Genomic DNA, 24,910 nt, shown 5'->3' with positions numbered 1-24,910 from the left:
CTGCTCCAGGGCTCCATCACCCTCACACCACAGAAGCTTCTCCTCTGTTTGAGGTGGACCCTCCTGGGTTCCAGCTTGTAGCTGCTGTTCCTTGTCCTGCAGGAAGGCTGCAGAGAGACTTTTCATGAGGGTGCCTAGAGACAGACCAAAGGGAAATGAAGCTGAGGCAGAGCAGGCTCCTTGTCCTGTCACAGGACACCACCAAACAGAGCCTGGCAGCTGCAGCCTGGCACCCCTCAGACATTTACAGACACTGATCAGACTCCCTCTCAGCTTCTCCTCTCCAGCCCCAACAGCCCCAGGGCTCTCAGCCTCTCCTCACAGCAGAGATGTCCCTTCAGCATCCTCACAGCCTCTGCTGAACCCTCTGCAGCAGATCCCTGCCTCTCTTGAACTGGGGAGCCCAAAACTGGACCCAGGACTCCAGGCAATGGTTTCCTCTCATTGTCTGATGTTTCAGAAGCACAGGCTGGCCCAGCAGGCTCTTGCCAGCAGTGAAGGCACCAGTGAAGACCTCACTTGCATCAGCTGCTTACTGCAGAACCAGACTCAAGATACATATTCAGAGTGGTTGAAAGGGAGCTTAAAGATCCTCTAGTGCCAACCCCCTGGCACTGGCAGGGACACCTGGCACTGGCAGGTGGACCTCAAAGCTTTTAGCAGTGCCAGCCTTTGGAATCTCAGAGAGTTACTAAAGCAATGAAACAGTTCTCAGGCAACCTGATTAGCAAAAGGCTCCAGTCTGGAACAGCTGAGGCAGTCCCAGTTCAGTTCTGCTCTGATTTATTCATCAATGAATTAAAGTTTTAATTTGATTCAGCTACCTGCTGAGCAAGGCTCTGCAGGTAGCACACCCAGCTTGATAGAAAGCTTTCCAGAAGCATCAATTAACAACAGTTATTAAAAGTAGTGACCTCTGCCAGCTCTTGTGAGATGCCACTGCCTGCTTGGGTGGGCAGTGAGCAGCCTGAGAAGAAAGCTGACAACTCTCACGCTGAGAAAGAGACTTGGAGCCTCAAGCCTACAGGGGCCAAGCTGGCACAAGCCCTGACAACTGGACACTGAACCTGGGAGTCTCTGCCTCCTTCCCTACATCCCACAGCTTCTGCTGGGATGGGTTTTATTGTTAATCCAGGCTCCTGCTCTGCTCTTCTCCCCATCCTCTAGAAAAATGCCCATTCCCTGCCTCCTTGTTTTGAACCAACTTCTCCTCCAGCACTGAGCTCCCTTGCCAGGCTGCCTCCTCTCTCAGTTGCTTGCACTCTCCTCTTGTCCTCCCTGAACAAACTGCTTCAGCAGTTCCCTCTCTCTCCTCACCCAACTTCCAAGTTTCTGCTGGTGGAATCATAGAATGGTTTAGGTTGGAAGGGACCTCAAAGTTCAGCCACTTCCAACCCCCTGACATAGGCAAGGGACACCTCCCACTAGAACAGGTTGCTCAAGGACTCATCCAGCCTGGTTTTGAACACCTCCAGGGAGGTGGTGGAGCACAGAAGCACCCAACGTGATCAAAGATCACGTTGGGTGCTTCTGTGCTCCACCACCTCCCTGGGCAACCTGTGCCAGTGTCTCACCACCCTCAACCTCTGCCAGTGTCTCCCCACCCTCACTCTCAAGAACCCTTTCCTACCATCCACTTTCAATCTCCCCTCTGGCAGTTTTAAGCCCATTCCTCCTCCTCCTCCTGTCATTCCCAGATCTCCTGTAAGACCCCAGGTAGGCTCCTCCTGGCTTGTCTCATTTCCTTCTGCTCTCTCCTCACCTGCACACCAGCTTGGTGTCTGCTGCTCCTTCAGTGCCTCTGTCCCTGCTGTGAAATCTCTACTCATGACACAGGAACATCCTCACCTCCTGCCCATCACTGCCACCACCACTGAGTTATAAGATGCAGGAGTCCTAACTGCCACCAGAGAAGCTGGAGGGGCAAAGCTGAGCCTGTCCAGTTAAACACAGCTCAGTGGGGCTGAAGATCAGCACCAGGCAGTTCCAGCCTTGAGGAGTCCTGCCAATGAATCCACAGGTGTGGAAAGAGGCAGTGGTGGAGTAGAGGGAATGAGTTTGCTAAGAGATCCTGGACAAAAGTCCTAAGGAACAAACCTGCAAAGACTCACAGAATCATGAAGGTTGGAAAGGACCTCGAGGATCATCCTGTCCAGCCACCAACCCAACACCACCACAGCCACCAAACCATGTCCCAAAGTGCCACAGCCCCACGGGTCTTGAACCCCCTCCAGGGACAGTGACTCCACAACCTCCCTGGACAACCTGTCCCAGTGTCTCCCCACCCTCACTGGGAAGAATTTCTCCCTAATACTCAGTCTAAATCTGCTCTCCTCAAGCTTAAATCCATTCTCCTTCATCCTGTCACTACAAGCCCATGGCAAAAGTCCCTTTCCAGCTCTCCTGTAGCCTCTCCACACAGCAAAACGCTGCTGTAAGCTCTCCCTGGAGCCTTCTCTTCTCCAGGCTGAACAGCTCCAATTCTTTCAGCCTGTCCTTGCAGGGGAGGTTCTCCAGCCCTCTGATCATCTGGGTGGCCTCCTCGGGACCCTCTCCAACAGTTCCATCTCCTTCTTATGCTGGGGGCCCCAGAAGTGGAAGCATTGCTGCAGCTGGGGTCTCACCAAGCCCAAGGCAGCGCAGCTCTCCAGCTCCTCCTGCAAGTTCAGCGCGTTGCCAACTGTGCTGGGGATGTTATTTCGGTCACAGAGGAACTGCATTTGATTATTGAGTGGATGCAAAAGATTAAGTTCTGTGCCTAAATAGTCTCGAAGTGTTTACACATAAACACAGGGTGGTCTGCCTCAGAAGCATATGCACAGAGAGCTGGATCAAACACTTCACCATCTGCACTTCTCACTCGCAAAAGGCCAAAGCTGCTGCAGCAGCACTGAGGGATGAATGTGGAATGGGTTTGGCCAGTTCTCCAGGAGCCAAGACAGAGTGTTTGGAGGGGCTGCATTTCCAAAGACATTTCAGAAACCTCAGGCTGTGATTCAACAAATTTGCAGCCTTCAGCACCAATAGTGACATAAGGCAGTGACACATCCCCTCCCGCACGCTGCAGCATCCAGCCCCCTCAGCTCTGCTGTGCTGGAGCACACAACTGAGCTGGCTTGGGGGGGAAAAATAGATGAGAAATGTATTAATTTAAATCTAAAGTGGTTTCATGAGTCAGCTGCCTGTGTGCCAGCACAGCTCCTGCTGGGACCATGCACCATGGGCCAGGATCAGCGTATGCTGGGGTCACTCTATCCCAGCAGTGAGATGCTGGGGGTGGGGGGAGTGTGGTGCTACTGCTGTACAAAACAAAACCCAGCAAACACAATTCTGAGCTCCTCAGTGCTGCAAGACTCAAGCTGTGCCAGGGCAGGTTCAGGCTGGATGTTAGGAGGAAATTGTTGGCAGAGAGAGTGATTTACATTGGAATGGGCTGCCCAGGGAGGTGGTGGAGTGGCTGTGGCTGGAGGTGTTGAAGCCAAGCCTGGCTGGGGCACTTAGTGCCATGGTCTGGTTGACAGGACAGGGCTGGGTGCTAGGTTGGGCTGGATGAGCTTGGAGCTCTCTGCCAACCTGCTTGATTCTATGACTCACTGATAGGTGATGTGGTGTAACTCTGCAAGGCAGTCCTCACAGACAAGAGCTGCCAGCAAAGCTCTAAGTGCAGGCAGGTTCCATGCTGAACGCTTATGAGATGCAAACCTGCCCCTGAGTCAAATCTGCTCCAGACAGCTGCACAGCTACCTTCAATAAGCACACCTCCTGAAAGCTCTCTGCAAACACACATGTTCTCACCCTGCTGTGTGAAGGCAGAGCAAGAAAGACATCTGTTCACAACAGCCTGATCCAGGGCACCACCTCAAGCAGCCCAACTCTGCTAAGGAGAAGTTACAGCTGCAAGCAGAGCCCTTGCAGCCCAACTCCCACCCAGACTTCAGTGTGTTCTGGAATAGCTTTGGTTGTGCTCCTGTGGAACACTGTTCAAAATGCCTCCAATTCTGGGCTCCCCAGTTTGAGGGGGTCAGGGATGTACTGGAGAGAGTCCAACAGGTTGCCCAGGGAGGCTGTGGCTGCTTCCTCCCTGGTGTGTTCAAGGCCTTGAGCAGCTGAGTCGGTTGAGAGGTGTCCCTGGCCATGGTGGGAGGCTGAAGCAGATGAGCTCTGAGGTCCCTTCCAACCCGAGCCATTCCATGATTCTAATTCACAGCAGTAATCAAGAGGAACAAGGAGATTAGAATGTGTGAAAGTTGGATAACAAAAGCAGGCATCTACTTTACAGTCATCGCCAGGATCTTGCCTGAGCCTGTAACCAGTCTGTACTGCATGGCAAACATTAACTCCTTTAGACATCACCTCCAGAGGGAAAGCAGCCCCCCCAAACTCTGCAGTCAGAAGCAACACTTAGAGCACAGAGGCACTGTTTGCCTTGCTGCCTGAAAGGAGATGCTGCTCCCCGGCCCAGCAATAGACACTAACAGCAGCAGTGTGCAGAGGCCTGCATGAGAATGAGTGATGACATCTGTCTGTCTGCAGAGATGGGTCTGGAACTGCTCTTAGCTTGGCAAACCATTTGTGTGCCACCTCTGAGCCTGCATTTGAGCACACACACAGCAGTAAAGCTGTCCCCAAATTCCTCAGGGGAAACTCAGGCCAAGAGATCCAAATGGCCTCTTCAAAATAAAATGAAATCATTGCTGTTTAAAGCTCCTGGAATCCCAGAAGGGTAGAGGCTGGAAGGGACTCCAGAGATTGAGTCCAACCCCCCCTTGCCAGAGCAGAGTCACCCAGAGCAGGGCACACAGGAATGCATTCAGGTGAGGCTTGGAAGCCTCCAGAGGAAGCTCCACAACCTGTCTGAGCAGGCTGCTCCAGGGCTCCAGCACCCTCACACCAAAAGTTTTTCCCCATGTTGAGGTGGAACTTCTTGAGTTCCAGTTTGTGCCCACTGGACACCACCAAACAGAGCCTGGCAGCCTCATCCTGACACCCACCCCAGACACTTACAGACATTGATCAGATCCCCTCTCAGCCTTCTCTGCCCCAGGGCTCTCAGCCTCTCCTCCTCACACAGATGTTCCAGTCCCTCCATCATCTTTGTAGCCTCCACTGGACTCTCTCCAGCAGATCTCTTGAACTGGGGAGCCCAGAACTGGACACAATACTCCAGGTGTGGTCTCACTGGATCAGAGAAGAGGGGCAAGAGAACCTCCCTTGACCTGCTGGCCAGAGTCCTCTTGCTGCACCCTATCAGCAAGTGCACAAGCTCCACACAGCTCAGATGATGAGCCCCAGCCCCTCCAGCACCCTGGCTGAGCAGAGCTCACCCGAGGCTGCCTGGCTGTGCCCTGCCAGGTGCCAGCACCTCTGCTGCACTCAGCAGCCAGTGCTGCCACAGGGACGGGACCAGGCTCTGCCCTGCTGCTGCCCAGCAAACACCAGACGCTGCTGTGACAAAAGGGCTCCAAAGAATGCAGTCAGCTGCACCCCAAAACGATGCTGGGCTGGTTGCTAGCCCAGCTGGGCTCCCAAACACAGCCAAGGTGGCTGCTGCAGAGGGGCAAGCCCCACCGCCTGGAGTGGCTGCTGTCGGGAGCCTGCCCCAGCTGCGCAGCACCGCAGGCTGCTGCTCCTCCATGCAGCCTCCTCCAGCTGCAGTTCAGGCTTTTAGAAGTTGTTATTTTCAGCTCTGCTACTGAAGAATGACTTCAATAGCAAAGTCTTCTCACTTTCCTTCTTTGTGCTTTAACTCTCCCCCAGCAGAGCAGAGCTCGCAGTCGGCACCTCCTTGCTGCTCGGGATTCTGCGGCTCCCTGAAGCAGGCAGACTTCACCTTTGGGTGGAGAGATTGATGAAGAGGAAGCTCAGCATGGTGTGCACAGCTAGACCTTCTCATACACTGCCACCATATGACAAGCACTGCTGGAAGGGAGAGATCTCAGTGCTTGTTTGTTAGGCATATCGAGTGCCACAGCTCAGTGCGGGCAGCGCAGATTCCAGAGGCTGGGAGGATAAAACAGCACCCTCCAGAGAGAGGCTAAAATCAGAGCAGGGCAGCAGGGCACTTGGTCAGACAGGGTTTGTCTGTAGCAGGGCAGTGAGACCCAGTGATGCCCACTACCTCAGAGTCTGCTTCAGACTCCTGTTGCATTTTCCAAGTGGATTTCCAAAGCTTGTAACCATCACAGACCCACAGAAACATCCAGGTGGGAAGAACCCTCAGGAGCACCAAGTCCAACCTAGAACTCTACTCTGCAAGATTCACCTTAGACCACAGCCCTAAGCACCACATCCAAACCACCCTGGACTGGTCTGATTTAGCTTCCCAGAGCCCACAGCACTTAAGAGAACAACACAAGAATAGGATCCTTCCCCTCTCCTCCTTTTGGAAAGGAAGGAATTAGATGTAGAGAGGGAAAGAAGTAAAGCACCCAGGGAACAGTCTGGCTCCTCTTTGGAAGGCAGAAGGAAAACTTTAACACTAAATAAAAGGTATTTAAGGTAGGGAAGGTACAAACAGGTACAGGGAAGGGAAACAAGGTACAAAATATACATACAACCAGACTGATGGCAATGGATGGAGGCAGGGTCAGGGAGGGGGTGTCCCACCGTGTGGCAGGGTGGCTGTGTGGCAGAAGAGCAGCAGCAGGACGCAGGGTGCTGCTGGCAGGGGAAAGAGCAGAAGGAACAGAAGCTCCTCTGGTTTTAAAGGGGGCCTAGACAGAAGTGGGAGTGAGCTGAGCAATGCACCTGGGGTCAGGTTCAGGACACCCCCAGGGAGGAGTCAGAGGACCTGGGGTCAGGTTCAGATCACCCCCAGGAGGGATAACCCTTTACAGACCCTTAAACACATCCAGGGTGAGTGACTCCAGCACCTCCCTGGGCAGCTCATTCCAGTCCCTGACCACCCTCTCCATGACAAACCTTTTGCTACTGTCCAGTGTGAAGCTGCCCAGCCTCAGCTGGAGGCCATTCCCCCTTGCTCTGACACACCTTTAGCTAAAGATGCTCAGAGGTAATTGAAGGACAAAGCAGCAAGAGAAAAAAGCACAACACCACCACCCCCCCAGTCACAGGCAGGAGGGCATGGAGAACATGGGCTCTGCCATGACACCCAGGTCCTCAGAGTGACAATTCCTGATCTCTCCCTTTAGAATGATGCTGCTCCTACAGAACAAGATGCTGCAATACGTGGGAGTGGGAAGCAAGCACTCATGTCAGGGGTGCAAGGGAGCTGCAAGGATCATCCAGTCCAACCCCTTGCCAGAGCAGGATCACTCAGGGCAGGGCACAGAGGAACATATCCAGGTGAATCCTGAAAGTGTCCAGAGCAGGAGACTCTACAGCCTCTCTGGACAGCCTGCTCCAGGCTCCAGCACCCTCACAGGGAAGAAGTTTTCCCTTCTGTTCCTGTGGCACCTCCTCTGCTCCAGTGCCCCTTGGCCTGTCCTTGGCCATCCCTGAGCAGAGCCTGGCTCCAGCCCTGCACATCCTTACCAGCAGCACTGAGGGCAGCCCTCAGGCTCTGCTCCTAGCAGAGGGGTTGGACTGGATGATCACTGCAGTCTTGAGAGCCTCCAGAGAAGGAGACTCCACAACCTCTCTGGGCAGCCTGCTCCAGGGCTCCAGCACCCTCACACTGACAGTTTCTCCTCATGCTGAGGTGGACCCTCCTGGCTTCCAGCTTGTACTCAGTGCTCCTTGTCTTGCAGGAAGGCTGCAGAGACTTGATGAGGGTGTCTGGAAACAGGCCAAGGAGGAACAGTTTGGAGCTGAGCAGAGCAGGGTCAGGCTGGAGCTGAGGAAGAACTCCAGTACCAGGGTGGTGAGAGCCTGGCACAGGCTGCCCAGGGGAGGCTGTGGCTAGCTCTTCTCTGGGGATGCTCAAGGCCAGGCTGGATGAGGAGAAACAAAAGAAGGCAAAAGCAAAGCTGTGCACTGGCCTGTGAGTGAGTGACAGGCAGCAACCCACGCCGGGTGGGGCCGCACACGGGCACAGGTGAGGAGCTGGCCCCTGTCAGATGGCATCTCCAAAGTGCTGCTCCAGAAAGGACAAGAAAGGATTTCTCTGGCAGGCTCTGAGCCGAGGCAGGCTGCTCAGGCAGTGCCAGGGCTGTCAGTCAGTGCCAGTGCCTCTCAGCAGGGGGGGGGTTATTATTCTAATCAGCTGCTCCCCAGCGCCAGGGTCAGCTCTGAACCACTGCCACGGCAAGATTTAATTAGATTTTTACACTGACTAAAGCCATTCCCTGCACACAGACAGCAGCTGAAAGATGGAGAGAAATGAGGCTGGATTTTAAAGCAAGGTTACTTTGGGCTTTCTGCTCCTTTTGTTTCCAACTCACTGTTTCTCTTCTGCCTTCAGATGGCTGCTTAGGCTCCGGCGGTTACACCGCTCCTGCTCAAAGCTTCCTTGTGGAACAGGTCAATAATTTCCTGATTAAAAACTCTCCAGGCAAATCCTCTGAAGTATTCTCCCCTACCACAGAGGGGAGGGGGAAATGATAGCATGAACAAAATCCCACAGCCAGATAAAAGAATCTCTGCTTCATCACTACAGCAGGTTTGATATCGAAACACCTGTGCGGGGTCATGGAGTGATGAGGATGGAAGAGATCCACAGAGATCATCCAGTCCAACCCCCCCTGGCCAGGGCAGCATCGTGTAGGGCAGGGCACACAGGAACACCTCCAGGTGGGGTTGGAATGTCTCCAGAGAAGGAGACTCCACAACTTCTCTGGGCAGCCTGGTCCAGGTCCTCCAGCACCTTATAGAATCCCAATGGTTTAGGTTGGAAGGGAGCTCGAAACTCAGCCAGTTCCAACCCCCTGCCATAGGCAGGGACACCTCACACTAGAGCAGGTCACTTAGGGCCTCATCCAGCCTGGTCCTGAACACCTGCAGGGAGGTTGTGGAGCACAGAAGCACCCAACGTGATCTTTGATCACGTTGGGTGCTTCTGTGCTCCACAACCTCCCTGAGCAACCTGTGCCAGTGTCTCACCACCCTCAACCTCTGCCAGTGTCTCAGCACCCTCACTGCAAACAACTTCTTCCTCATATCCACTTTCAATCTCACCTCTGCCACTTCAAACCCATTCCTCCTCCTCCTCCTCTCACTCCCAGACCTTGTCAATAGTCCCTCCCCAGCCCTCCTGCAGCCCCCTTCACATCCTGCAAGGCCACTCCAAGGTCTCCTCCAAGCCTTCTCTTCTCCAGGCTGCACAGCCCCAACTCTCTCAGCCTGTGCTCAGAGCAGAGCTGCTGCAGCCCTCTCAGCATCTTGGTGGCCTCCTTTGGGCTGGCTCCAACACTTCCATGTCCTGCTTGTGCTGGGGGCTGCAGAGCTGCACACACAACTCCAGGCAGAGTAAAGGGGCAGAATGCCCTCCCTTGCCCTGCTGGTCACTCCTCTCACCTTCACACCAAAGAAGTCCTCACCTTCAGATGGAACCTCCTGGGTTCCAGCTTGTACCTGTTGCTCCTTGTCATGTCACAGGGCACCAGCAAACAGAGCCTGGCACCCTCAGCCTGACACCCACCCCTTGGATATGTTCCTTGTCCTGCAGGAAGGCTGCAGAGAGACTTTTCATGAGGGTGCCTAGAGACAGACCAAAGGGAAATGAAGCTGAGGCAGAGCAGGCTCCTTGTCCTGTCACAGGACACCACCAAACAGAGCCTGGCAGCTGCAGCCTGGCACCCCTCAGACATTTACAGACACTGATCAGATTCCCTCTCAGCTTCTTCTCTCCAGCCCCAGGGCTCTCAGCCCTTCCTCGCAGCAGAGATGTCCCTTCAGCATCCTCACAGCCTCTGCTGAACTCTCTGCAGCAGATCCCTGCCTCTTTTGAACTGGGGAGCCCAAAACTGGACCCAGGATTCCAGCTGTGGTCTGACCAGAGCAGAGCAGAGGCGCAGGGGAACCTCCCTAGACCTGCTGGCCACACCTCTCCTGATGCACCCCAGGACACCACTGGCCCTGCTGGCCAGAAGGGCTCACTGCTGCCCCGTGGACAACTCATCCTGTGTAAAGAAGAGAATGGACTCAGCTCTGCAAACAGAGAGCTGCAAACCACCTGTGTTAGCAGGCAGCTTCCACTCACAGCAACCTCACATCCAAGCAGGCAGGGGGAAGCTGCACCGGAGCAGGAGGGGCAAGGCAGCTTCAGCTCCTGCCATCATTAGCAAACCACAGACTCCAACCCATGCTGCTGCCAGGATACCAGTTCACCCAGTGACATGACAGCAAATTAAATGATTAATTAGCTGACCTCCAGCTACTCAGAGTCCACCCAGCTGAAGCTGATGCCCTACAGGAACAGCTGAAAGGTTACCAAATGGTGTCTCTCACCTCAAAGGCTTGGCCTGCAGTGACACTGCCACACAGTAGTGCATCTGCAGCTGCTTCAAAGCAGCTCAACCTTCCTGCTCACTTGGCACCCTCCCTCCTCACTGCACTGAAACGTTTCTGTAGTCAGCTTCTGTCTAACCATTTGCTTCTGCTGGGTTTGGGGTTTTGCACAGCTGCAACCAAGAACTCTTCTGCACGTTTGTAGAAGCAGGGAATTCCTCAGGCTGGAAAAAGGCCTCTGAGAGTGAGACTCCATGCAGACAAAATCCACTTGCACAGATCTCACGTCAGACAAGTGCCCATCAGCACCTCAAACAGAACAAAACAATGCCAAGCTGCTACCCTGAAGGGGACCTACAGGAGGGCTGGGGAGGGGCTGTGTGGATAGACTGGATCTGAGGTTGTTTAGCCTGGAGAAGAGGAGGTTCAGAGGTGGCCTCATTGCTGTCTACAACTACCTACAGGGAGGCTGTAGCCAGGTGGGGTTGGGCTCTGCTGCCAGGCAGCCAGCAACAGAACAAGGGGACACAGCCTGAAGCTGTGCCAGGGCAGGTCTAGGCTGGATGTTGTTAGGAAGTTCCTGGCAGAGAGAGTGATTGGCATTGGAATGGGCTGCCCAGGGAGGTGGTGGAGTCTTTGTGCCTGGAGGTGTTGCAGCCAAGCCTGGCTGGGGCACTTAGTGCCATGGTCTGGTTGGTTGGGCAGGGCTGGGTGCTAGGCTGGGCTGGAGGAGCTTGGAGCTCTCTGCCAACCTGCTGATTCTATGAGGAAGAAGTTCTTCAGTACAAGAGTGGTGAGACTCTGGAACAGGCTGTGGCTGCCTCCTGCCTGGGGGTGTTCAAGGCCAGGCTGGATGAGGCCTGGAGCAGCTTAGAGGTGTCCCAGCTCATGGCAGGGGGGGTTGGAGCAGATGAGCTCTGAGGTCCCTTCCCACCTATGCCATCCTGTGCTTCTCTGATTTGAAAGCACTGGGATCAAACTCTTTGGGCAGATCTCCTAGGAGAGAGAAAAACTCTGCCTTGAAATTCTCCAACACAACCAACCAGAACATGTTCTTGGCTAAGGAAAGACTTGAAGCCACCTGGAAAGCAAGGACCCTCCAACAGCCAGCCTGTCCCTGCAGCTTGTCTGCACCAGATGTGTGGAGATTCAACTTCAGCAGGATGACAGAATGGCAGGGGTCAGAAGAGACCTGTGGAGATGAGAGCCCAACCCCCTGAGCACAGCAGAAGGTACACAAGAGATGTGCAAAATGCAGCTCTGTAAGCTCTGCTATATGCTGACCTTTAGCAAAGTGATTAATAGCAAAAGCAAGCAGTGCTCCACTTGCAGAAGGGTTTGCTGGTGGAGGATGATGCCTAGGAGACAAAAATGAGATGGCTTAAAGACAGCCATGCACAGAACGAGATGATTCAACCATGGCTCTGCTGTACACAGCAGGAGGGAGAGGAGGAGCCCACAGCAGTCAGGCTGCAGGATCAGGATTCCTGTCTTCACTGATGGCTTCATGAAAAACAAGAGGGAAGGCAGCAGTTGTGGACCCACCACCAGAAATGAGCAGCAGCAGACAATGCTTCAGCTGCACCAGCAAAACCTGGGAATTGATTTTCTGTCTGTGCTGCTGAAGTTGCTATCTTTGCATCAAAGCCACATTTTCATTTTCCAAGCACAATGCTGTGCTGAGAAGCCTCTGCCTGGCCTCTGCTGTCAACAGGCTCACTCCACAAGTGGCACACAAGAGCCACCACTGCTCTGGCCCGTCAAGAAAGCCATGTCAGTGCCTCAGGAATCCCTGAGAGCTGACAGCATGAGCTGTGCTGCTCCTCTGTCAGCTGGAAAGCCACCTTGTGAAGCCAGCTTTAGTCCAGCTGAAGAACAACCTCTGAAGGAGGAAGGGCTGTGGAAGCATCTGCAGCAAAATGCTTCTCAGGCAGCTCTGGGAGCAAAAAGTATTAAACCAGAGGGCCACAGAAGGGCTCAGGGTGGAGAGAGCTCAGAGCTCAACCTCCTGACCATGGGCAGGGACATCTCTCAACTAGACTTGGCTGCTCGAGACTTCATCCAACTTGGCCTTGAACACCCCCAGGCAAGAGGCAGCCACAGCCTCTCTGGGCAGCCTGTGCCAGGCTCTCAGCCCTCTTACTGGGAAGAATTTCTTCCTCATCTCCAGCCTCAATCTGCCCTCCTCAAGCTTCCATTTCTGTAAGCAATTTTGATAGACTACACTCAGTGGCCAGGCCACACCTCAGTACTTGAAACACCAAACCCATGCTTAGCAGCCACAAGTTATTCCCTGGACTTCCAAACACTAAAGGTGTCCCCAGGGATCAGCTCTGGGCCCAATCCTGTTCAATACCTTTACTGATGATCTGGAGCAGGGGATTGAGTCCAGCATCGGTAAGCTTGCAGATGACACCAAGCTAGGAGCAGCAGTTGTCAGAGAGTGATTGGCACTGGAATGGGCTGCCCAGGGAGGTGGTGGAGTCTTTGTGCCTGGAGGTGCTGAAGCCAAGCCTGGCTGGGGCACTTAGTGCCATGGTCTGGTTGGTTGGGCAGGGCTGGGTGCTAGGCTGGGCTGGAGGAGCTTGGAGCTCTCTTCCAACCTGCTTCCTTCTCTGATTCAGGAGTTCCTTGCCAATGCCTCAGCAACATGTGGCCAAGCAGCTTAACCTCCTCATTCCCTTCACTTCAATTTAAACCTGAACCCTGAAGAAAACACCAAAGCTGTGTGTAACCTTGGCTGTTATTTGGAGCACTCTTAGCCACCTCCATGATTTTGCCATCTCTGAGCCCCCCATGCCAGCTAATGAGCTCCACATCCCACTCCAGGTTTGCTTTGCCATTCAGCCCTTCACCAAAGGCTCTTCTCAGCTCTGGCTGCAAGGCTCACACACATTTGTGGTGAGCACAACATCCTCCTTGCTGAGCAACTGTCAAACTGCAAAAGCCAACATGAAAGAAGGTTCTGCAGCTGAGAGAGGCAAGCAGCAAAGTCTGGCATTTGGCTGGAGGGACTCTCACTTTCACAGTGCTATTTTGGACACAGATCTGAGTTAAAATACATCAAAACCGTGGGGGGAGTATTTTCGGGGGGGGGGGGGGGTGTGTTTTTTGCTACCTTTAGAGCAGGTTTGATTTTACCCCCAAACACTGAAGGCAGCAATCAGCAAAAGAGCTCAGCAAATTGAGAGATGCAGGAAGTGTGGAGAGCTTGACACAGCCTGACAGGCTCCAGCCAGGCTCTCGCTCTAATCATTTCATGTCTGCACTTTGTCTCCCCTTGCTGAAATGATCACCCCAAGGCAAGAACACAAAGCACACAGAACAGTGCCTCAGCACCCATTTAGCAGAGTGCAGGCTGGCAGTGGGGAGTCAGAGAGCTTCCTGCTAGGTCCTGGGCAGAGGCACTCGAGGCTCACTCCCTCCTCCCAGCCTGACACAGGCTTTCCATCTGCTACCGAATCAACTGGGCTTGAACAGCTGACAGTAATAGACCAAAGCCCAGCCTCTTCCCACGGATGAAAGCCTCTGCCTCACAGTCCATGCCCTCTCTCAGCCCAGCTTTGGAGCAGCACCACTGCAGTCCCACTCCCACCCATGCACGGCTCCCAGGCGATGCCACCCCTGCAGCTCACCTGGGGAAAGGGAGGCACAGAGCAGCCAACTGCTCTGGAATGAAGGGGACCTACAGCAGGCTGGGGAGAGACTGCTCAGAAGGGCTGTGGGGATAGGATGAGGAGCAATGGTTTGAAACTGGAGCAGGGGAGGTTTGGGTTGGACATGAGGAGGAAGTGGTAAAATACTGGCACTGGCTGCCAGAGATGTGGTCGAGGTCCCATCCCTGGAGACACTCGAGATCAGCCTGGCTGTGGTCCCTGCTCTAGCTGGAGGTGTCCCTGCTGCCTGCAGGGGGTTAGGCAAGATGACCTTGGAGGATCCCTTCCAACCCAGTGCAATCTGTGAAGCTCTCTAAGTGCTTTCACACGCTGGTACAGAAGGAGAAGGCTGAACACGACCCACAGCTGCATTTTGGCAGGGCAGGGCACTCTGGGACAGGGTTTAGTGGAGGTCTCAGGCTGCCAGTTGGACTCGGTGGCCTCAGAGCTCTTTTCCCAAGCAAAACCATTCTGTGGTTCTGTGCAAACACTGCAAGCAATGAGGAAGCAGAGGAACCATGCACACATCTTTCCTCCTGCTACTCAGGGTGTCCATGAGCTCTCAGGTTAAACAAGTGACTAGCTACTTACTCATGACCTCTGCCAAACCTTCCTTCCCCAAACTGAGCTTGTGAGAACAAGCCTGAGCAATCCAAAAGGGAGAATCTGAAGTGGCTGCAGAAGTTGCTGCTTGGAGATGATTTTGCTTGCTAAAATTAGAGGATTTAGTACAGGATTCCCCTGGCCATGACTCAGGCAACAAAGAGCTGCACACAGCCACAGAAAAGAGCCCAGACTAAGTCTGGCAAAGTGAACAAGGTCTGCCCCTTCTAAAGTCTTCTTTAACAAGGCCTTCTACTGGAGAGAGTCCAGCAGAGGCTATGAGAACATCTCTGCTGTGAGGAAAGGCTGAAAGCTCTGGGGCTGGTTAGCCTGGAGAGGAGAAGGCTGAGAGGGGACCTGAGCAATGCCTATAAACACCTGGGGTGAGGGCCAGGCTGCAGGTGCCAGGCTCTGTTTGGTGGTGCCCAGTGAAGGAACAATGGGTGCAAGCTGGAACCCAGCAGGTTCCACCTCAACACCAGGAGAAACTTTGGTGTGAGGCTGCTGGAGCATGGAGCAGGCTGCCCAGAGAGGTTGTGGAGTCTCCTTCTCTGGAGACTTTCAAGCCCCACCTGGCTGCATCCCTCTGTGCCCTGCTCTGGCAGGGGAGGTGGCCTGGATGATCTCTGGAGGTCCCTTCCAACCCCTGATGTTCTGTGCTTTTGAGATTCCCTTCCACAGAGGTTCATTCTCATGCTACCCAGCAGGAGAATAAACTAACAGTGAGGAAAAGGAAGAAGGTTTTACTTGCAAACTTTATCCACCAGGGCTGAAAAGAGCAGCAGAGCAGCACCTCTGAAGGGATGAATCCAAACTCCCTTCACCCACTGAAGCCTCCTGTGGTTGCCTTGCATTTATTTTTCCCCACTGGCAGTTGGGAAAATGGAACTGGCAAAAGAATTCAGCTCAGCACCAAACATTCAAACCAGTACCAAAAACCCTTCAGACAATTAATTGTTAACTTAGTATCTGTTATTCAAGTACAATTCGAGGCTTTGGAAGTTGGTGAGAAGAGAAGCATGAAGCCATCAGCTGGAGTGTGCTAGCCAAGCTTTTTTTGTTGAACCCATCCCCACAGCCACCTGAATGCCCAGAGAATGCCCTGAAGTGAAATTAAAAAGTAATAACAGTTATTTTTAACAGCAAGCAAAGAAAGCAGAGCAAAGCACTTCTGCTCTCTGTCCTTGCCAGGCAGAAAGGGCATCTGCTGTCCCTCTCAAACTCCACACCCTGCCTGCTTGATGGCTGCTGGACAGAATTCCAAAGGGAGGAAGGGGCTGGAAAGGACCTCTGGAGATCATCCAGTCCCTCAGCCTCTCCTCACAGGGCTCTGCTCCAGGCCCCTCCCCAGCCTTGCTGCCCTGCTCTCAACACCTTCCAGCACCTCAACATCTCTCTGCAATTCAGCAGCCCAGAACTGGACACAGCACTCAAGCTGTGGCCTGAGCAGTGCTGAGCACAGGGGCACAAGAACCTCCCTTGTCCTGCTGCCCACACTGCTCCTCAGCCAGCCCAGGATGCCATTGGCTCTGCTGCCCACCTGGGCACTGCTGCCTCCTCTGCAGCTCCTCTCTCCCAGCACCCCCAGCTGCCTCTCTGCCTGGCTGCTCTCAGCCACTCTGGCCCCAGCCTGTAGTGCTCCCAGCCCATGAATGCCTTGGAGCTGCTTGCCCACAGAGGCCTGGACCCTACTGCTGTGGAGATTTTGGGTTGAGATTCCCCAAACTATTGCTGCCAAAAGGATTGCTCTGAGTGTGATGTGCAGCTCTAGGTCACTTGAACTCATTCCCATCTACTCAGCTGCAGCTCAGCTGGAATCCTCCCTGACTGGGGAAAGAAACAAGTTGACTCTGTTTGGAAACTTGGGGTCCATGTCCTGGCCTTCATCTACACCTTCTGGAATATTCCCAGCTCCAGAGCAGTGTGCAGAGCATGGCTGTGAGTTGGGATTGCAGGCAAAGGGCACGTTTCAGCCTGTTTTGATGTATGTCTGCCTTGAAGGTAATGTTTGTGGAGAACTCTGCCATTAAGAGGTGGCAATTAATTAGCTGCTGCTCCACAGAAGATGCCCTTGCAGCACTTTGAGCACAACACTGACATGGCACCGTAGGGAATCCCTCTGCTTTCAGGAAAACACAAAGTGAAGGGGGAAGAGCCTTTCATGTGCAATTAAAGCCTGCAAATGCTGCTCTCACTGCTGCTTTCTGTCTGTGTGTCCCCCCTAAAACAGGCAACACAAACTACCCCTGCTTGGACTAATTAGACAGCAAAGAACAAGCCAGATAAGAGGGGAAATTTGTCTGAGCCTAATAATGTTATCAAAGCCTGTGCTGAAGCTGTGATTGTGCCACCATGGCCTCAGCCCCTCGGTTTTTTAGCCTTGCTCTTTGGGGGAGGGGGTTCAGAGGCTGCAGTATTAAACCAGCACTGGGACAGGCCTGCACTTTCCATCACAAGGACACAGAGCTGCTGGGGGGAGGCCAGAGGAGGCCACAGAGATGCTGCCAGGGCTGGAGCAGCTCTGCTGTGAGCACAGGCTGAGGGAGCTGGGGGGGTGCAGCCTGCAGGGGAGAAGGCTCCAGAGGCACCTCAGAGCTGCTGCCAGTGCCTGTAAGGAGCCTGCATGGAGGCTGCAGAGAGACTTTGCTGAGGGTGAGCCAGGCCAAGGGGGAATGGTTTGGAGCTGAGGCAGAGCAGGCTGAGAGTGGAGCTGAGGCAGAAGTTGTTGAGTGTGAGGGTGGTGAGAGCCTGGCACAGGCTGCCCAGGGAGGCTGTGGCTGCCTCCTGCCTGGGGATGCTCAAGGCCAGGCTAGATGAGGCCTTGAGCAGCTGAGTCTAGCTGAGAGGTGTCCCTGGGCATGGAGGCTGATGGAGATGAGCTCTGAGCTCCCTCCCAACCTGAGCCACTCTGTGACTCTAAGGTACAACAGCAGAAGCCCTTTCACAGATGTAAGACTCCACATCCCCACTCCTTGGCTACTGCACCAACTCTGTGTGCAACTTCATTGGCTTCTGTTCAGTTTTGGGGTTGTTTTTCTTGTGCCAGCTGCCACTCTTGGGTCTGGTGATGCTTGGGAGCTCAGCTCCCAGCCACCACCTTTGCTGTTCTCTGCAGCTTTAACAATAGGATTCTTTTAAACATTTTAATCTTCATCTAATCTCCTAATATGTTGATACCTCTGACAGCAGGGGGTTCTGTAATCATCTTTTGTTTTGTTAGGCCAGATCAATGCTTTGCTTTGGCTCTACTTCCAAGCTGAATTTAATTTCAGTCCATTAAGTCCTCTACAGCTGCAGGTTTTGGGGGTTTTGGGTTTGTTTTTTCCTCTTTTTTTTCCCTCACAAAGTAATTACAAAGAACCCAGCAGGCATTGATCAGCACAGACTGGCCAAAGGAGAGATTCTGACTAAACCCAAATGCTCCTGATGATATTCATTAACAGCAGAAGAACTCCTATGCAGACAAGCACAAGAGACCAGCATCCAGGCTGCTGCCCTACCACAGAGCATCTCCTGTGTGCTATGGAACTGAGAGGCACCCAAGGCTCCCACTCAAACAAAGTGGACTCCACTGCACCACAGCATGGCAGGGGTTGGAAGGGGCCTCTGGAGACCACCCAGTCCACCCCCCCTGCCAGAGCAGGGGCACCCAGGGCAGGGCACACAGAGCACATCCAGCTGGGGCTGGAAAGTCTCCAGAGCAGGAGACTCCACAGCCTCTCTGGGCAGCCTGCTCCAGGCTCCAGCACCCTCACAGGGTAAAAGTTTTCCCTTCTGTTCCTGTGGCACCTCCTCTGCTCCAGCTGGCACCCAGTGCCCCTTGGCCTGTCCTTGGCCATCCCTGAGCAGAGCCTGGCTCCAGCCCTGCACATCCTTACCAGCAGCACTGAGGGCAGCCCCCAGGCTCTGCTCCAGGCAGCCCCAGCTGCCTCAGCCTGCCCTCACAGGAGATGTTCCACTGCCTGCAGCTGCTTTGTGCCTCTCTGCTGGACACTCTCCAGCAGTTCCCTGAGGTCCTTCTTGAACTGAGGGGCTCAGAACTGGACACAACATTCCAGATGTGGCCTCAGCAGGGCAGAGTAGTGGGGGAGGAGAATCTCTCTGACTCACTACTCCTGTTTCTGTACAGCAACCTGTCTAGGAGCAAACGTTGTCAGCTCTGCTTTTCTTCAGGGAAACCTGAAGAGAAAGAAAAAGCCCAAACAGCCCAAGCCATGGCTGTGTCTCAAAACAACCTGGACCTTTCCCCTTCCCAACAGCTGCTGAAATTCATTACCATCTGAACTTCTCAGCACTTCTCCTCCTGCACACCAAAGCTGTCAAAACTGAGCCCCCCCTCTTTGCTTGTTACTCTCTATTACATTCTACCTGCTTTGGAGCACTCCCTGAGGAGGCTGATGGTCTCTGAAGCAGTCTTGCAGGTGGCACTTGGAACAGGTTCACATTATCCCTAAAATCCTCCCTACTCCACGTGCACTCTGTGTGCTGCTCTGGAATACTCCAGAGGGATGCAGAACCAACCACCAGCTGCATGGGCAGCAGGGAGGGAGAGGATTCTGCCCCTATGCTTCTCAGCCACTCTGCTCTGAGCCTGGAGCTTGGGGTTGTTGTGAACCAAAGGGCAGGACACAGCTCTTGGCCTTCACAGAAACAGCCAGGTTGGAAGAGAGCTCCAAGCTCATCCAGTCCAAACTAGCACCCAGCCCTGGCCAATCATCCAGACCATGGCACTAAGTGCCCCATCAAAGATCCCATTCTGTGCTTCTGTGCTCCACAACCTCCCTGAGCAACCTGTGCCAGTCTCTCACCACCCTCACTGCAAACAACTTCTTCCTCACATCCACTTTCAATCTCCCCTCTGCCACTTCAAACCCATTCCTCCTCCTCCTCTCATTACCAGACCTTGCCAATAGTCCCTCCCCAACCTTCCTGGAGCCCACTTCAGATCCTGCAAGGCCACTCCAAGGTCTCCTCCAAGCCTTCTCCAGGCTGCACAGCCCCAACTCTCTCAGCCTGTGCTCACAGCAGAGCTGCTGCAGCCCTCTCAGCATCTTGGTGGCCTCCTCTGCACTGGCTCCAACCCTTCCATGTGCTGCTTGTGCTGGGGGCTCCAGAACTGCACCCAGGACTCTGGGTAGGGTCTGAGGAGAGCACAGTAAAGGGGCAGAATCCCCTCCCTTGCCCTGTGCCCACACTGCTCTTGCTGCAGCCCAGGACCAAATCACTCATGAAGGTGTGAAATGGAACTGGCCCCAGGATGGAGCCCTGGGGCACACTGCCTGTGACCTGCCACCAGCTGCCTTTAACTCTCTGCATCACAACTCCTGGGGCCCATCCAGCCAGGCTTGAGCCCAGCAAAGAGCACCAAAAGATCCTGCAAGGTGCCCACATGAACTCTGAACACACTGAAATGAACAGAGAGAGGCCTGGGACCAGTGCAGCCTCGCTGGGAGGCAACACACTGCAGCTGCCACTCACAGAGCTCCCCTGAGCACCTGCAGCCCAAAGGCTCATCCATTCAGACTGCAAATAAAAGCCAAACCAGGCCAAGGATGTGATCCAAACCATGCAGGAGAAACCAAACACCACCAGGAACCTTCCACCACGCTGCAGGGCTGCTAATTAAAGCTGCTCCTGTAAACCATTGGCTTACAACAGAAAAAACAAACTCAGCTTTTATTCCCCTCCTCTCTTCATAGAAGAAGGAATTCATCTGTGGAGCAGAAAAGGGTCCTCAGATTTTAGCAACATGTTCCTCCAGCAACAGTTCCTGTTGCTTTGTCTTGCTAAAGTCAAGCTAAAGGAAGAGCAGGAGAAGCTTAAACGTGAACAGGGATATTAAGTGAGCTGCCTGTTATTGGAAACTGATCTCTTCCTTATTAACACAATTCCCCACCATGTCCAAAAAAGACATCTCCACCTTCCAGAATGCAAACAGAGTTTTAATTTTTAATTACATCCTCAACCTCAGCTCTTCTGGAGAGGAGCAGAGCTGTGGGGCTGAGGATTATTGCTTTATTGCATTATCAGCTGGGTGGTATTTAATGAATATTGATACTTAAGGCAGCTTTGCCAGGCAGGGGGAAGGAGGATTGCAGAAGTGCACAACCAACTTCTGAGGACTTTTCTCCCACTGGAAAAGGCATTCACACCCTTGGCTCCCCTGCTCCTCAGGACTACTAAGAGGAGGCTCCTAAGCATAGCTCAGAGATCATAGAGCCACAGGACTGTTTGGGTGGGAGAAGCCCTCAGAGTCCCTCCAGTCCAACCATCAACCCAACACCCTCTCCCCAGGTGCCATGGCAAGACTCTTGCCTTCGTGCTGCTTTCAGGTCTGCTGGGCCAAAGGGGCAGGAGCTGACTGGGCATGCTGGAAGTGCTGTGGCCCCACTGTGTGGGCATACACTCTGGCTCTGCCCTGGCAAAAGGAATCACAGTGCAGGCTGGGTTGGAAGAGACCTCTGAGGTCTGCGTGTCCAACTGTCAGCCTAACACCACCATGGCCACCAAACCGTGGCCCCAGGAGCCACGGCCACAGGCTCCTTGCACACCTGCAGGGCTGGGGACTCCACCACCTCCCTGGGCAGCCTCTGCCAACCCCTGACCACTCTTGCAGCAAAGAAGCTTTTCCTTGTCTCCAACCTAACCTCCCCTGGCACAACTCCAGGCCATGTCCTCCCGTTTTATCACCTGATACCAGGGAGCAGAGCCCAACCCCACCTCACTCCAACCTCCTTTCAGGGAGCTGTAGAGAGCAGTGAGACAGATGGTGAATGTGTGAGCCCTGAGAAAGCTCCACACAACAGAGCTATCAGAGCCACAAGGGTTCAGCTCAGGCCCCTCGAAATTCCCATTCAATCTAACTGACCCTCTGCTGTGTGCCAGTGGTCACCAGAGCACAGGGAACGTCCTCTGCTTCCTCTTCTTCCTCCTCAGGCCACAGTGACTCACTGCTGCCATTGCACAGCTGGACAGGGGCACACCAGAGTCTGCTGAGCTTTCACAGCAGGGTGGGCTCCTGGCAGGGACCACCTCTGGGGGCTCACTGCTCAGTCACCCCAGACTATTCAGGCTGCAGCTCTCTGCTCCTGTAGGGTTGTGGAGACAACTCTGAAATCACAGATCTACAGAATGGCTCAGACTGGAAAGGACCTCAGGGCTCATTGCTCCAACCTCCTCTCCATGCCCAGGGACACCTCTCAGCTGGACTCAGCTTCTCGAGGCCTCGTCCAGCCTGGCCCTCAACACCCCCAGGCAGGAGGCAGCCACAGCCTCCCTGGGCAGCCTGTGCCAGGCTCTCACCACCCTCACACTCAACAACTTCTTCCTCAGCCCCAACCCATTCCCCCTTGGCCTGGCTCTAGACACTCTCAACAAAGTCCCTCTGCAGCTTTCCTGCAGGATCCTTTCAGCTATTGGCAGGCAGCTCTAAGGTCTCCCTGGAGCCTTCTCTTCTCCAGGCTGCACCACCCCAGCTCCCTCAGCCTGTGCTCCTCACTGGGAATTTGCTTGCTAGAAGCACTGCCAATCTCTAATTAACTCCAATTCTGATTAATTGTGGGGACACGAGGAGCCATCACTTCTTGCCTGTGCTGGTTTCAAAGCAGCCAAAGCCCCTCTGGTTTCCAGAAGGTTGCATGTCTGAGCTTTCCTCATCCCCTGGAAGGAGATGACAGCTCTCAGCACTTCAGCAAACACTGCTTTGAGCTTCTGTAACAGAAGGAAGCAAGCAGCAGCCAGATGAGAAGCATGTGAGGGAATGCATCTATTAGCAAGTACAGGGAGATGGCTTGGTAATAGCAGACAGAAGGAGGGACAGAGCAGCCAGCAGTTAGTCATCTTCTCATACAGCTACATTTGGCTAGAAATGAGACACTGATCAATCTTGTATTCCTTTCTGCACTTTCAGCCAGTGAAAACCAATTCTGGAAAGCAAAGCTCAGCACCAAAAGGTGCCCAGAGCTGTTCAGCACCCTTAGGAGCCCTCAGACAACGAAAACGGAGAGGATGGAAACGCTGCAGTAGTGATGCACAGGGCAGAGACCTTCCCTCTCACAAAGGCCTTTTTGGTTCCAAAGTGCTGCTGCTGCTCCAGACACCTGCTAGTGGAAGCCTGGAGCCTCTCACTCCTCACTCCAGACCACAGCACAAGAGTCCCTATCAGTCTGTGACACTGTCACAACTGGTAGCACAGGACCCTGGCTTACAGCCCTCTTGGAGATGTCCATGGTAAGCTCTGGGCAACCCTGAGAGCCCAGCAAAGAAGGGATCTCATTAGCCAGTCTGACACAGTGCACCCCTGTCCTTCCACAGCTGGCACCCACGGAACAACATCTGCCCCTTAAACCCCTCCTGTATCTGTGCTGTACTGGGGAAGCAGCAGAACTGTCCCTGGGCTGTTGAATTAGCAGCTCTGTGAAGTGAATGGGGACTCACAGTTCTTTCTCCCCTCATTTCATGTACAGAAGATGCTTTAAACCTCACAGTTTCACAGACTGCATCCTGTTGGAAGGGACTCTCCAAGGTCATCTTGTCCAATCCCCTGCACTCAGCAAGGACACCTCTAGCTAGAGCAGGCTGCCCAGGGACACATCAAGCTTGGTCCTAAATGTCTCCAGGGACAGGACCTCAACCACGTCCTGGGCAACCTGTTCAGTATTTCACCACCCTCACTATGCAGAGCTTTCTCCTGAGGTCCAACCTAACTCTGCCCTGCTTCAGTTTCAGTCCATTGCCCTCATCCTGTCACCCCAAGCCTTTATACAGCAGAGCCTTCTCCAGCTCTCCTGTAGCCCCTTCAGGTACTGGAGGGCTGCTCTAAGGTCTCCCTTGGGGCTGACCAGTCCCAGCTCTCCCAGCCTGTCCCCATAGCAGAGGTGCTGCAGCCCTTGGATCATCTTCATGGCCTCCTCTGGAGCTGCAGCAGTAGGGCCATGTCCCTCTTGTGTTGAAGGTATCACAGTCTCACAGTATCATCAGGGTTGGAAGAGACCTCACAGATCATCAAGTCCAACCCTTCAGCACAGAGCTCAAGGCCAGACCATGGCACCAAGTGCCACGTCCAGTCCTGCCTTGAACAGCTCCAGGGACGGCGACTCCACCACCTCCCCAGGCAGCCCATTCCAGTGGCCAATGACTCTCTCAGTGCAGAACTTTCTCCTCACCTCCAGCCTAAATCTCCCCTGGCACAGCCTGAGGCTGTGTCCTCTCGTTCTGGTGCTGGCCACCTGAGAGAAGAGAGCAACCTCCTCCTGGCCACAACCACCCCTCAGGTAGTTGTAGGCAGCAATAAGGTCTGCCCTGAGCCTCCTCTTCTCCAGGCTAACCAATCCCAGCTCCCTCAGCCTCTCCTCGTAGGGCTGTGCTCAAGGCCTCTCCCCAGCCTTGTCGCCCTTCTCTGGACACACTCAAGCATCTCAATGTCCCTCCTAAACTGGGGGGCCCAGAACTGAACACAGCACTCAAGGTGTGGTCTAACCAGTGCAGAGTACAGGGGCACAATGACCTCCCTGCTCCTGCTGACCACACCATTCCTGATGCAGGCCAGGATGCCACTGGCTCTCTTGGCCACCTGGGCACACTGCTGGCTCATGTTCAGGTGGGTATCAATCAGCACCCCCAGATCCCTCTCTGTCTGGCTGCTCTCAGCCACTCTGACCCCAGCCTGTATCTCTGCATGGGGTTGTTGTGGCCAAAGTGCAGCACCCTGCACTTGGAGCTATTGAACCCCATCCCCTTGGACTCTGCCCATCTGTCCAGGTGGTCAAGGTCCCGCTGCAGAGCCCTTCTGCCCTCCAACCCAGCCACATCTGCCCCTACAGCTAGAGCCAGTACTGCAGGTGAGGTCTCAGCAGCCCAGGCCTGGGGGGCTCTGGTGGCAGCAGGGACTGTGCCTACCACAGGAGCGCAGCTTTCAGCAGCAGCGTTCGTCCACCAGCGCCTGGCCCTGTGAGGCACTCCCCAAGGCTCCAGTGCTGCTCAGTGCACTGAGCAGTTGCTTAGCACACCATTTTCTCCAGAATAATCATTTTCTTATGGGCAGCTAAATATTTTAAAGCACTTGAGTAATTTATAAGCTTAGCTGTGGACATCTCTGTGCGGCTTTGGCAGCGGTACACAGAGTGCCTGAAGTGTTGATACTCTGTGTCCTCAAACTGTTTCTAAGTGTCCTCATAATTGCTTGTCACCTGTAAAAGAGGTTTAGATCCCAGGCAGGATTAACAGATGGTGAACAGATGGACTCTGGGCAGACAGTTTGTCCAGAAAGCTCTCACACCAAAGACTTTTTGGCTTCAGCCTTTTAG

At 54.0% G+C, this 24,910-nt stretch overlaps 1 protein-coding gene across 1 annotated transcript in view; it reads right to left on the bottom strand.

Moving 5' to 3' along the window:
• Window positions 1–24,910, bottom strand: part of MED27 (mediator complex subunit 27) — a 107,671-nt gene that overhangs the window by 36,956 nt on the left and 45,805 nt on the right. The window lies entirely within an intron of this gene.

This window comes from Pogoniulus pusillus, chromosome 35 (assembly GCF_015220805.1).
Source record: "Pogoniulus pusillus isolate bPogPus1 chromosome 35, bPogPus1.pri, whole genome shotgun sequence".
Taxonomy (NCBI): domain Eukaryota; kingdom Metazoa; phylum Chordata; class Aves; order Piciformes; family Lybiidae; genus Pogoniulus; species Pogoniulus pusillus.
The sequence above is the reverse complement of the archived record's forward strand: the minus strand, read 5'-3'. Positions and strand labels throughout refer to the sequence as shown.